The sequence below is a fragment of the Octodon degus genome, unplaced genomic scaffold, assembly GCF_000260255.1.
Source record: "Octodon degus isolate 3935 unplaced genomic scaffold, OctDeg1.0 scaffold00032, whole genome shotgun sequence".
Classification (NCBI taxonomy): Eukaryota; Metazoa; Chordata; class Mammalia; order Rodentia; family Octodontidae; genus Octodon; species Octodon degus.
The window spans coordinates 13,495,514-13,508,635 of record NW_004524608.1 but is presented as its reverse complement, the minus strand read 5'-3'; the positions used below and the strand labels follow the sequence as shown (position 1 = coordinate 13,508,635).

The window sequence follows — 13,122 nt, the reverse complement described above, 5'->3', positions numbered from 1 at the left end:
TACAGATTATACAAAAAGGAGTGTCAAAGTCAGCTGAATAAGATAAAAATTTAGCAAAGAAAGGTCAAGTACAGAAGCTCAGTAGATAAAAGGTAACCATGGAGTCTAGATTGTTTATAATAGTTGAGTTCAGACACTTGCCTGTCAAATCACTTTCATGATTTTTAATTCAGAAAATAGTCATGATTTTTACCTACCTCTATCCATAATTTCCTTCAAAATGCCTTCAACATAGCAAAATCTCAATAATTATTTGTTGATAATTAGTTGTAAACTCAAAGCAAAGAGGGCACACTGAATCACACACACACACAACTAACTCCACCTAAAGAACAGAAATATTATATCAATGGTGTTTACCTATTTACTAGCATCAATATAAAAACTAGAATCCATCCAGAGCTGTTTAACATAGGTACTACAATTGGTGCCACACTCACCTCTCATAATATCATCAGGGCTGGGAGGGGATAAAGCCATTCTCCTTCAAAATCTGCAGCATCCTTGCCAAGTTTAGGTGTTCTGTACACAAGTTCCCACTCCCAGGTCTGATTCAGGAAGATGGTCTAGTTCAGGAAGATGGTACTGTCACAGTCATTCCTCTTGTGTAGAACAAATGTGAAAAGCTGTTTAATAGACCTATGTAATATTAAGTCCAGAAAGATAATATTAGTGATGTTCTGAACAAGAAATGTAATAGCTAACAAGTCTAAAACGCTTATAATGTTCTAAGAACCCATGTATCTCATTTAATTCCTTCAACAACCCTATGGGGCTTATATTATGCTGTGATTAATCTCAGTTCAGAGAAAGCATACCCAAGCCTACCAAAGTTAAAGTACTGTTCTTTCAGAAGGCCAGAACCTCCCCCCCCACAAAAAAAAAAAAAAAAAAAAAAAAAAACTGCTCAAAGTAAAGGTAATTAAAAGGCAGGACTGCAATTTGAACCCATATTGTGTGGTTTTCTTGTGTGTGTGTGTGTGACAGAGACAGGAGAGACCTTTATTTTCCTCAGAAATAATCTTATCTGTTCACTTTATCTCATAGTGAACACTTTATTTTATATCCTAAAAGACTGGAATTTGTGTCAACTTTAAATAACTTTAATTTTTTAAAATTTGCAGTTTTTAAAATTTATCATAGTGAAGCATAAGTTTGTTACTTTGTACGACAGTAAATGGGAGAATGATAGCCTGTTCCCTTCGGATGAAGTGACAAGTATATAAAAACATCATATTTCACTTATTCGAATGTGGTGAAATTCACATAAATTGTGGCTTTTCCAAACTCTTACTGCCTTTTACTTTAGGACTCACATCTTAATTTACCACATTTCAGTTATTTTAAAGTTTTGTCCAAATACTTCATTTGTGCTCCAATTTCTCCGCCTTTCCCTAAATACGCGAAAAAAATTTTTTACTGACAAAACTGTAACTACACTGTGAAAGACTAATACCACGATTTTTAAAGATATGAAGGTAAAAGCGGCCCACCACCAACACCCCTTCCTACAAGGAATCACGGGCAAAGCAAGCCCTACGGGGAAAAGCTCGCGTCCAGTCACTCAGGGAGGCAGGGGAAATGGCAGTGCTTCTCTCGACTCAATGAACATTCCCTGCGCCACTCTCCAAGCTCCTCGGGCGACAAAAAGGAGAGAGCGGGCGCTACCTAAGCGGAGGCCTCGCAGTTCTGCCCCAGGGGCGAGCGCCGGGGGCGACGCCGGGCGGCGGGAGCCCCTCGCGAGCCGAGCGCGGACGGCCAACCAACCAGGGCCCGGCCTCCCGCGCCGCCCGCGCTCCCAGCGCCCGCACTCGCGCCGCCTCGCCGCCAGCAAGGCAGCCGCCCAGCCTCAGCCGCTTACCGGTGGCGCCTCGCTGCCTTCCGGGGCAGCCCTTCAACGGCTGCCGCAGTCAGAGCACCACCCCGCGGCAGGGCACGTCAAGCGGCGCCGCAGCTCTCAGATCCCTGCAGCGCCACCACTCTCGCGAGAAGTCCGAAGTCCGTGAGGTTGGGGGTGGAGGAGAAGAAGGGAGGGGCGCTTAACGGTGGCGGCTGGTTCTGCGCCGGATCCGGGAGCGGTACTGGCGCCATTGTGCTTTGCTGCGCACGACTCTGCTTCGGTCCAAGGCCTCGAACTCCGAGCCGGAAGGTGGTGCAGCGGTCGCTGCGAGCGCGTCGCGCCGTGTGGAGTGCCAACTCGGGAGCACGGGTAATAAGCTGTGGAGTTAGGGCTTCTCGGGCCCGGGAGTCGGTTGGAGGCCAGGCCGCGGGTGGGGGAGGGGAAGGCTCGCACCGCGGCGGGTGGGGGCCGAGGCGGCGGCTGGGTGCTTCGGCGGACCGGCCGTGGCCCGACCCGCCCTTCGGTCGTGGAGTTGGTGACGGGGCGGATTGTGCGCCTTGCTGGAAGGGTGTGTGCTAGGCGAGGGAGCAGGGGCTGTAGCCTTGCTTCGGCTGGGGGCGTCCCTTCGGCCGATGTCCGGAGCGACCTCCGGAGCCTGAGTTTGGGGGTGTCCGCGAGTAAGGAGCGCACCATTGACCCCCAGGGAGGGTTAGGGCTTGGCCCATCCTGCCTCGAGTGGAAGAGACTTTGTCAGCCCCTTAGGTTTCGTAAAGATTTGCGAGTTGATAGCTCCAGGATCTGAACGTTGTGACCTTTTTTGTGGTAAATCACGTAGTTTTTGAATCGAAATTGGTGGTGATACTATGTATAAAAACCCGACCTGTTGGCGTAAGAAGTAAAAATATGGAGGGCGCGAGTAGTGAAGTACTCCCCTCATTTTGGTGAAACTGCGTAGTGAAAATGGATAGGTAAACACACATTAAAATACGATTTTTTTTTCCTGCGTATTGAAGTATATGTAGGGAGAAATCTCCGCGAGGAATAAATTCGTCACGATTGGTGCTAGTGTGCCAAGTAAAATTGAATTGTTTTTGTTCCTATTTTTATGCCTTTTAGGTAGTTTGTTTTTCTCACTGTTTTAAATCTTTACATTTCTTCCTCGCATCTTTTAGTATTTCTGTCCAGCACGAGGAGGTAAGCACTGACAAAATTTTGATTCACGCATCAGAAAAACATTAAGCTACATAGGTAGTATAATGGCCTATGATCATGAGGTAACAAAAATTTTGTTGGGGAAGTGGGGCCAGTATTTTAATTTACAGCTGATACAGTATTTTATGAAACAGATGCTCGTGAAATAGTAGCTCTTGTCAGAAGATCCGGGTCGGAGTGTGGTTTTTTTGTGTTTGACATAGTCTTGCTATGCAGCTCAGGCTGCCTTCCTTCACAGGGATCCTCCTGTCTCAGCTGCCCTAATGCTGAGATTACAAGACACAATACCTGGTTTTATTATTGGTTTTGCCATAGTTATTTAACCTTTTCAGGTTTGTTCAGAAACACTAAGTAAATTCCTGAATGTCAAATGAGGTTTAAATTAGATGTGTAGTGTATAAAGCAACCAACACTTCAGAAGACACACTTGGAAGTGTGATTTTTTTTGTTGTTGTTGTGAATGAATAAAAAGATGAAATTGGGTGTTGATACCCATTTGTTTGTGTACAAGCATTCTGGCTAGAAAAATCTTAAAAGTTGACTGCATGTTTTTTAAGAACTTTCCACAGCTCTAAATAGTGGTAAATGTAGTCTTGGGTTCTTTTCAATTTCATGATAGATCAGGTATCTTTATCAAACCCAGGGTCTTGCTCATTCTAAGCATCTCCTCTTTCCCTGATCTATATAACTTATACATATCCCCAGTCTTGAGTCAGCGGTCTTAAGAATTCCCACCTACAAATGAGTTTTCTACCATGTTGGCAAGAGGCTTATTTTCCCACGTAAAGCAGTATAAAGACTCCCCTCTGTCTACCTGATGTGTCAGAGTACAAACTTGGGTACAGTCATGTATGAATTCAGGTAGCCAATATTTCAGTCATCTCCATATCCATTGCACACACCTCTTCATGTGTATATTCAAGAATTGCCTATGTTTTAATGTTTTAAGGAAGTAATTTTATAAAGTAAAATGCATCAAATTATGCCAGACATGTCTTGATAATGTGCAGTTTGTTGTGTGATTAGGGCTTTATATTACAAGAATGACTTTGGTGCAGCATCACTCCATAACTCACAATGTAGTCATTACACCACTGCGTGAACAATTACTGTAATCTCAGTTGTATACAGTGGGAGCATAAATGAGTGCTTGGTTTGGGTGGGCAGTTTAACAAATATTGCTTGAACTAATAAGTAAAAGATGACCAGGACTTTCATAAGAAAACGGCAAAGTCATCGTATAATTTCTTTTAGGAAGTGACAGTTTGCTTCCCACAGATGAATTTGGATGGGAGGTTAGAGCCTGACATGAAAGATCTATGCAGTATCAGAAACTGTGGGATAGAGAGCTGTTGTAGCCCTAAGCCTAATAAAAGTGATTTTTAGATTCTTGGTGGTACTGTGTTTTGTTATCACAGATAAGTTCTAGTAATACAAAAGAGGGAGAGACTACACAAGTGAAATTGTTTTACATTGTCTCATTTTTAAGCAACATTTAACTGATAGACCCTTTTAACTATTAAAATAACAAACAAGAATGGATCGCAATTACAATTACAATTTAAAATAAAAAAGATTTTGAGTTCCTTCTAAAATTATTTGAATTCACTGAAAGAATTCCCTGACAGTGAATTTATCCAATTACATACAAATCATTGTTCACAGAAACTGTCTTAAATAAAGTACATAATTGTAAAATCAACTCAAAAAAGACTGGGGGGGGTAAAACTTGTAATTTGAAAGTCATCTGGGATGTTATTTTTCACTGATGTTAATTTTTAGTTTTCAGCTGTGACTTAAGCTTTAATTGGTCAGAGCTGGTTTTTCCTGTTCTCAAATGTATTTCTCTGTGACTAGTGGTTAGACTAGATAAGTTGAACACCTGGTTTCACAATCATCTGGAGCTCTACACCCATTTTCGTCAGCATCTTTAAAAGAGGGCAAAGTTGAACCTTCAAAGCTAGTTTATTCTGTTTCTTACCAGAATCCTCAAAAGTTTTGTACTTACTGAATAAAGATTGAAACTTGAAACTTGACACCTACTGTATTAATTTTGAGAACAGGTTATCTCAAAAATGCTGTACTGTGGACATCAGATTTGTGTTTTCCCACAGCGATCTTAAATTTTACCTACCTAGTTTTTTTCTTAGATTTAAGTAATGCCTGCCAAAAGCCAATTTTTTTTTTAAAGGACCCCCAAATTTCTGCACATTCCAAGTGCTTCCCTTTATGACCGCTTTTGGCTTCCGTGTTTCAGAGTTCAGGATCAGTAAAATACTATACTAAGATAGTTTTAACTAGAGAAAAAATGTTTTATCTAAAAACTTTCTTTTTCCTAAAGAAAAGGGTATGAAAATTACAGGTAAATACTGGAATTGTAATAATTTCTGAAAGACTGTAACTGTTGGAATACATTGAATACTGGGTGTGGTGGTGCATGCCTGTAATCCCAGCTCTGGGGAGACTAAGATAAGATTACTAGGAGTCTGAGAGGCACAATGAAATCCTGTACCGAAAGAAAGACACAGACAGACAGACAGACAGACAGACATTGATATTTTGCTAACTCTGGCCTTCTTGCCATGAATTTATCATATAACAATGTGCTCTTCATTAACTCTAATTTCTCAGATACCTAAGACAGAATTTGAATCAGGTCCAGTTAGGATTAAGTTTTTTGTAGAGACTGAGCACATAAAGTAATGGTATTATAATTGAAAGGTAAAGTTACAGTAAATCACAAATCTTTGTTCTATTGATGTGTAACAAACCACCTAAAACCTAGTGAAGTTGTTCAGTATTTTTTACAGTTGTCTGTGCTTGTTGGGCAGTTATTCTGGTTTTGTATGGGTTTATTCTTATTCCAATATTTAGCTGGATGATTTCCCAGGCTGGGATGAACAAGATGCTAAACGTGAGCTGTTTGTGTTCATTAACATCTAGGTGTTACCCAGGGATCTTTAATGACATTAGCATGTCAGGATAGTATTATCCAGAGTGAAAATGGAGGCTCTACAAGACAACCTTTTCAAATTGCAAAATGTCCCTTATATTGTACTGACTTACAGTAAGTCTGACAGTAAGGCTAATCTACATTAAAAAGTTGGGAAAATAGGACTGCTTCATTCTGGGCAGATTTTTGTCAACATTGCATTGCACAGGGAATTGTGTACTAGGATGGAGGAATTTGTAGTCATATCTTATGATTTACCACAGGCTTTGAATGTTGGTAGAATCCACATTCTGAACTGAACGTGGTGGCACAATCCTGTAAGCTCAGCACTGAGGAGACTGAGGCAGGAGGAGCACAATTTCAATCCCAGCCTAGGCAGTTTAGTAACTTAACAAGAGCTTGTCTCACTAATACAAAAAGGGCTAGAGATGTAGTTCAGCTAAGCTCAGTGCAAAGTTCCCATGTTCAATTCTCATTGCCAGTAAAGGAAAAAAGTCCTATTTGAGATTACTTTAAAATAATATAGATGGTAAAATAGGCAAGACAATGATTGTTGGGACTTTTGATTGGTACCTGGAACTTCATTTTCTCTACTTTTGTCTGTTTGAAAATTTTCATCATGAAAAAAAAAATTAGGTCAAACCCAGCTCATTTTAAACTCCATTTTGTGTGGACTGCTTTTAAGCTTTTTCACTTAGTCTTTGTTAGAGTAGTGCTTTATTATTTGACATTTCTTCTCAATGTGTAGATACTGAAACTGTAACGTTATCAGTTTAAAAACAGTATTAGCCTCCTTAAGAGTGTTTTATAGTGGTTTTTTTTGGTTTTGGGTTTTTTGTTTTTTTCTTTACAGCTTATAGAGAAGAATCTTTTATCAGTAATTTTTTCTGAGCAAAGAGAGGTATGTTAAAAATTTTTAGAAAGCTAAGTATGAAGAAAAAGCCCAAAATATATCAATAATGGTATCACCCAGGGATGGAGCACTAGGTGAATCAATAAATGGGCTATTCATTCCAGTTTTCGTTTTTATTGCAGTCCCATACATTGAACCTGGGGAATGTTAAGATATGTCAACAGCTTTGCAGAAAGAGTTTTTACTATTTAAGACAAATTTCAAATAGTGAAAGATTTTTTTAAAGTTATGCTAAGCAGTTTATTTGAAAATCTTATACCAGTGACACTAATAGTACTGCTAATTACTGAACAATTGCTATGTTACCAAAGTTCACAACGTACATGTGAAGTTGGTTGTATCACCATTTTCTAGGTGAAGAAATTAAGCATTATAGAGATTTATGTCTAGAGTCACATCAAGTAAGAAGCAGATTTCAAAGCTTACTCTATTTATAAATTGTTGGAAATCAGTTCATGTGCTAAAAATCAGGTGATGCTTAATCTGATGACAAGCCTCAGATTGCTGTTTTGGGGAAAAAATAGGAAATAAATTTTATAAAAACATTAAATACATTTTTGTTAACAAATACATTAACATACAGGAAAGGACTATTGGGGTAAGAAATGTGATTAATATGGATATGGGATCTTTTTGTTAAGCTGGTTATTTGGTTTGTGACTGCTGTGTGACTGGACATCTGAATCAAACGTGATTATGGTAATGGGAAACCATGACCTGTAGTGATGCAAGAGGATATATTACTTAGGAAAAGTCTTTGTAAGAACTACAGGAAAAATTTTAGGCAGTTAGACTGCTATTTATGTGCTTTTAAGAATTCTGCTTTCCAGGGGCTGGGGAGATATCTCAGTAGAATAAACACTTGCCTGGTGAGTGCAGGGTCCTGAGTTCAGTCCCAGATACAAAAGCAAGAACTCCACTTTCCAAGTTTGGCAAAGCCCAAGCCCTATATGGTAGGCAACTTGTAATGATCAGAGAATGTAGTATTGTACTCATTAAGTGAAGTTTTTCTCCTGCTCCAAGTGTTCTCTTGTATCACCTAAAGTTTTTCTAATAGCACCCCAATTTTTTCTAATTTAGAGATAATAAGGAGGAGTGCTAACACTGACCAGGTAGAAAATACAGTACAAAGAAGGTAGTTTATGTGCCAGAAAAAAAGTAAATCCATATGATTGAAATTCTGTTAATCATCCTGTACTACTCTACTGTTTTTCAAAAAATTTAAGTCCAGTATCCTCTTACTTCTGGCCAGTTCAGATTCTCATTCTTTAAAAACCAACTCATTTTAGTGTGCTGCTTTTTCCCACATGTCCAACCTCCTTGAAGAAGAAAAAAAGCACAAAACTGAATATCATATGTCTCTTCTGCCAGTTATTGGGTAGGTTGAAAAGCAATAGATGAATTGAATTGTAAATGGCAAGCCTTTCCACAGAGAGGAATGGCACAAAGGTAACCCCCATAAAAGTTGCTAAGCAAAAACAGACAAAATTTCTGCAATTCTAAAATTCATGAAGGCTGAAGATTTGCTCCTGTGACTGGAAAGTCTGAGTCAGCTGAAGGGTAATTTTAGCATGCTCTTAAGAAAAATAATGAAGAAAGCAGATAGAAAATCGATTGCATACTGACCCATTCAGGGCCTGCCTACATAAGAGGAGAATCTGAAAAAATCTTTTTTTTTTTTTTTTTTTTTTTTTTTTAGGTGTATATTTTGAATCTTCTTTTACCCATTTTCACTACTTTGGGTATCACTAGTTTGTCCTGAAATCAGTGTTTCTTTTCCTGTAAATTGATCTGCCTACCAATTTAAAACTTTTTCCTTTTTAAATTTTGAGACAAGGTCTTGCTGTTACAGTTCAGATTGGCTTTGTACTCACTGTGTAGCCCAAACTGGCCTCAAATTTGCTGCAATCCTCTTGCCTCAGCCTCTGAGTACTGGGATTACAGGCATGTACCATCATGCCCAGCCTGCGTACCTGTTTAGCATTGGGGGCTTTGTTTGCTTTTTCAGCTAACCTTATTTGAAAATCTTTATTAGCTGCTAAGCCTTTTAGCCTGTAGCAGTGGGTTGTTCCACAAAGCTAGCAGAATTAATTGTTACTTTCAGTATTCTCAAAAATGCAGCAAACTGTATTTAAGTGTATTAAGTACTAATGAACAAAACTTTGGTACTAATTGTTTAATCTTTGAATGCTCTAATTGTTAGAAATATAATTTTTGAAGTCCAGAGAACTGGTTGTAGAAATCTTCAAACTCATTGCCTTATTAAAGTGATTCCTAAACATAAGACACATGGCATGATTTACTTTCTGCATTTATTCCTTCCAGAGCACTTCTGTTCCTTACTTAGCTTTTCTGCTTTGAATTACATTTCCTCGTGTTTTCTGTTTTTAATTTTTATGCTTATTTTAGCATCTCTGTGATCTCTTTTTACATTTGGTGTCTGAGGTCAACTCATACATTACTCTTCTGAATATATGAGTGTACACATACACACACACACACGTTCTCAGTCTTGCCTTTTCCAAGCTGGCCTTGAACTGGCCATATTTCTTCCTTGGCACTTCAAGTAACCAGAATTATTGGTGTACCAATACATCATACTTTCTTTCTTTATTTATTTATTTATTTTTTGGCTACATACATCATGCCTGGCTGAGGTATTGTAATTTGTGTTGTGTTTTGTTTAAGTATACTTTTCAGCAGCCTAGCATGAGTTATATAGGTGAGGATTGCTGATTAATGTTTGTTGGGCATATTGACTCTTCAGTTTCAGCTAGTGTTTCTTCAAATATTTTCTGTTATAGCCTTTATAATTTTCTTTTTCTTTTTTCTTTTTTTGAATATTATTTGGTACAGGGTGATCCTCCTGTTTTCAGCCCCCTCAGCACTGGGATTGTAGGCATTGGCCACCTGGCCTGGACTTGGTGGCTGGCTCAGTGTGCCCCGGTCAGGGCCAGCGCAGCATGTGGTGCTGGGGAGGAAACCTGGTTCTTGCACTCGCCTAAGCAGGCTCTTCGTCTGCTGAAATGTCTCATTGGCCTTTACCCTTGCAATTTTAGTTAGATATACATTAGACTTCCTCACTCCTCCCTTTTAAGCCCCCTCTTGTGTACTTAATGTATGTTTTTCTGTGTGTCATTTTAGATTAAACCACTAATTTCCCCATTTACTTACATTAAAGCTGTCTCTTGGCCGGGGAGGTGGCTCAGTAGGATAAGCGCTTAACTGGCAAACGCAAGGATCTGAGTTCAATCCCTGGTTCCGCAAAAAATAAAGAAAGAAAGAAAGAAAGCTGTCTCTTTGTCTGGTTCTGTTGATTATTTCTTGACAATGGGGTGTTTGTACTTTTTTGTCTTACAATTTTTGTGTTTTTTTTTAAATCTTTTTTATTTATTTTATTTATTTATTTATTTATTTATTTTTGTGTGTGTGTGGCCAGCTCAGCCCACCTGGAGGCAGGGTTGGCTGGCATGTGGTGCTGGGGGATTGAACCGCGGTCCCTGCGCTTTGCTGAGCTTGTTCTAAGTAGGTGCTTTAGACCACTGAGCCATCTCACCAGCCCTGTCTTACAATTTTTGATTGAATGCCAAATGCTGTAAAACAACTGAGATGTAATATTTAATGCCTTAATAAAAACAAACTACTTCTACGAGGATATTAGTGCAATGGGTTGAGTTTAGTGTGTACTAAGCTTGGCCTAAATTTTACTTTTTTTTATTTGCTTTTAAAGCATTCTAGTGGATTAGAGTGCCACAATTCAATACTTACAAAAAGTTAGATAATTTTTTAGTGTTTCCACCCTCAGCTTTCTGTATAACAGAGGGGTCTCTTAAAGATTTTTGTACCTTTCTCAACAGTATATTGCAGTTGCTACTTAGTTGAATGAAAGCCATGGGGTAGAGAGGGAAATATTTTTCATTTTACCGATCCTAAGAGGTTGGGGTTTTTCAGCATTTCTGCCCTTCTTGCTTTTAGTTCATTCTAGTAGTCTGCAGCAGTGGTGGCAAACCTATGGCACATACTTTTTTTTTTTTTCTTTTTCTTTTTTTTTTTTTTTTTTTAAGACAAAAGATGTTAATAGATGAGGGCTTTTTTTTCTAAACTAAGCCCTAGTGTTCAGGTTTAATTGCAGTGTTGGCACTTTGCAATAAATAAGTGGGTTGTGGATTGCTGTTTGGGCATTGATCGCTAAAAGGTTCAGTGTCACTTGTCTGTAGATTATGGGAACATTTTCTGCTAGCCCCTTCTTTCCTCTAGCAGCTGATCTCTGCTTTGTATTGGTGGAGGGTCTTGGGCAGATAGGTTTTATAGCCGCAGACCTCCATCTTATATAAGCGTAGAGTCCTTCTTAAATTGGCTTTTCTAATGCTGAAGACCAAACTGAAAATTTCAAGTATTGTAAGATGTTTATGGGTTTGTAATGTATATCTCCTTTATGAATTTGAAGCAAATTCTGGAGACCAGAAAGAGTGGCCTCTTTCATGTCTGTGCCTCCTGCTCCTCAGTGTGTTGTAGCCATGTACATGAGGAACATGATCACAGAATTTAAGTAGACCTGTGATGTCTAGCACTTAAGTGAGGTTCAAAGCAAGTATAAATTAAGTATGTTATGCAAACTGCATATCATTAAATATTGTATTGCAAATTTAGTGGCAAGGCATGGCTGACAGGTACATATCTCTAACCAAGTTCAGTGTATCTGACTTCATACTAGTTCAAGGATAAAAATGTGAAGAATTTTAGGATAGCACTGGCAGTTTTTAAATATGTACTTAACATTTTTGTGCTGTGTTCTTCCAAGTATTTCATCAGAAACATTGCATTTCAAAACTGCCTTTCAAATACTGCCAACTGGTAGTCAACTTGTTACATCCAGCTGAACTGAAATAGGTGTGGGAGGCCCACCTGAGGATTGTTGCCAGCAGCCTAAGAGGAAGAACTACAGAGGCTGTTAGGGAAGCTGTTTGGAGTTGTTGGAGCTACTGGTTCTCTTGAGCTATTCTACTGGAGGACCTTGTCATACTGGCTTTCCTGGTGAACTTGGTCTCATTGGAGGAGGAGCTTGGAACCTCATTGTTACTGAGGATGGCTGTGGTTCACTTTTGGGGAGCTCTAGCCTTCACTTTGAGCCTCACTCCCTGGCTCTAGCTAGGAAAATGGTGCACTGCTCAGTCTCCTGGAGAAGGTTGTGTTGGCTTTCCTGATGGGAACTCAGCTTTCCTCATCATCTGAGGAGCTCAGGATCTCACTGTTGCTGAGAATGACGGATACTTTTCTGGGGAAACTGGTTCTTACCTTGAGTGCTGCTTTCTGGCTCCGGTTCAGATTCCTCAGCCTGCTATCATAAACTTTGTAGCTTCAACCACTGACCTTTGGGCCTTCCCAGTGCAAATCCATGAAGCAGGCCTACATGAGACTTTGTTGTGGGCTCTAGCCCCTCAGATAAATTCTTTGGTCTTTAGTATGTGGGCAGATTTGTTGCACTCTTTCTGTGTGCTTCTTTGGGTGATTTGTTATAAAATTATCTCATAAAATGTGTCCGGTGTTGTATTGTTCCCTTTGTAAAACCCCAAACCAGGACAGATACCTTTTCCTTGCTATGTGGTCCATTATTCTTGCCTTTGTGTGTGTTTGTGTGTGTGTGTGTGTGTGTGTGTGTGTGTGCAGGTTCTCACTACTCAGCTCAGAGTCATACTGATCGCCCTGATTTCTGCCTCCCTGGTGCTGGGATTATAGGCATGCACCACCATGCGGAGACTCTGCTCAGACTCCACCCACACTCCATCACAACCTCAGTGCACCTGTGGGTGGAGCGTGTGTAGCATGTTGTGCCAGGGATTGAAGCCTGGCCCCTGCGCTTACCTAAGCAAGTGCTTAGTCCACTGACCTATGCTGCTGGCCCTTGGGGGTTTTTTTGGGTTTGTGCTTTTTTTTTAAATTTTGTATTTAGTACAGGGTCTATAGGGTCTCAACACAGATTGGACTCCTGTAGATCCCCCTGTTTTTCAGCTTCCCAAGCACTGGGATTATAGGCACATGACACTGTGCCCAGCCTCAATCACTGTCTTAGTGCACCACGGGGGCAGGGCTGGCATGGCACCCCTGAGAATGAACCTGGGCCTCTGTGTCGGCCTAAGCAGGCACTTTAATCTGAGCTATCCAGCAGGCATTTTGTTATTCTTGGTTACATGTTTTCCTTTGTAG

The 13,122-nt window shown here is 39.9% G+C and overlaps 1 protein-coding gene and 1 long non-coding RNA gene across 4 annotated transcripts in view; one reads left to right on the top strand and one right to left on the bottom strand.

The window, feature by feature from the left end:
- Positions 1-203: 203 nt before the first annotated feature.
- LOC111816430 lies at positions 204-1,960 on the bottom strand. Its single transcript, XR_002820832.1, has 3 exons — positions 1,862-1,960; positions 441-639; positions 204-325 (listed from the first exon to the last, which is right to left on the bottom strand). It is a non-coding gene; the product is annotated as an uncharacterized LOC111816430 (long non-coding RNA).
- Positions 1,961-2,046: 86 nt separating this feature from the next.
- Positions 2,047-13,122, top strand: part of March7 (membrane associated ring-CH-type finger 7) — a 44,702-nt gene continuing 33,626 nt past the window's right edge. For 2 of the 3 annotated variants that reach the window (XM_004629894.3, XM_023713808.1), the window contains exon 1: positions 2,048-2,209. The gene's annotated coding sequence lies outside the window, so the exon portion shown is untranslated. Of the gene's footprint in view, positions 2,210-13,122 lie in introns of all 3 variants that reach the window. The other variant, XM_023713809.1, reaches the window with a different exon arrangement.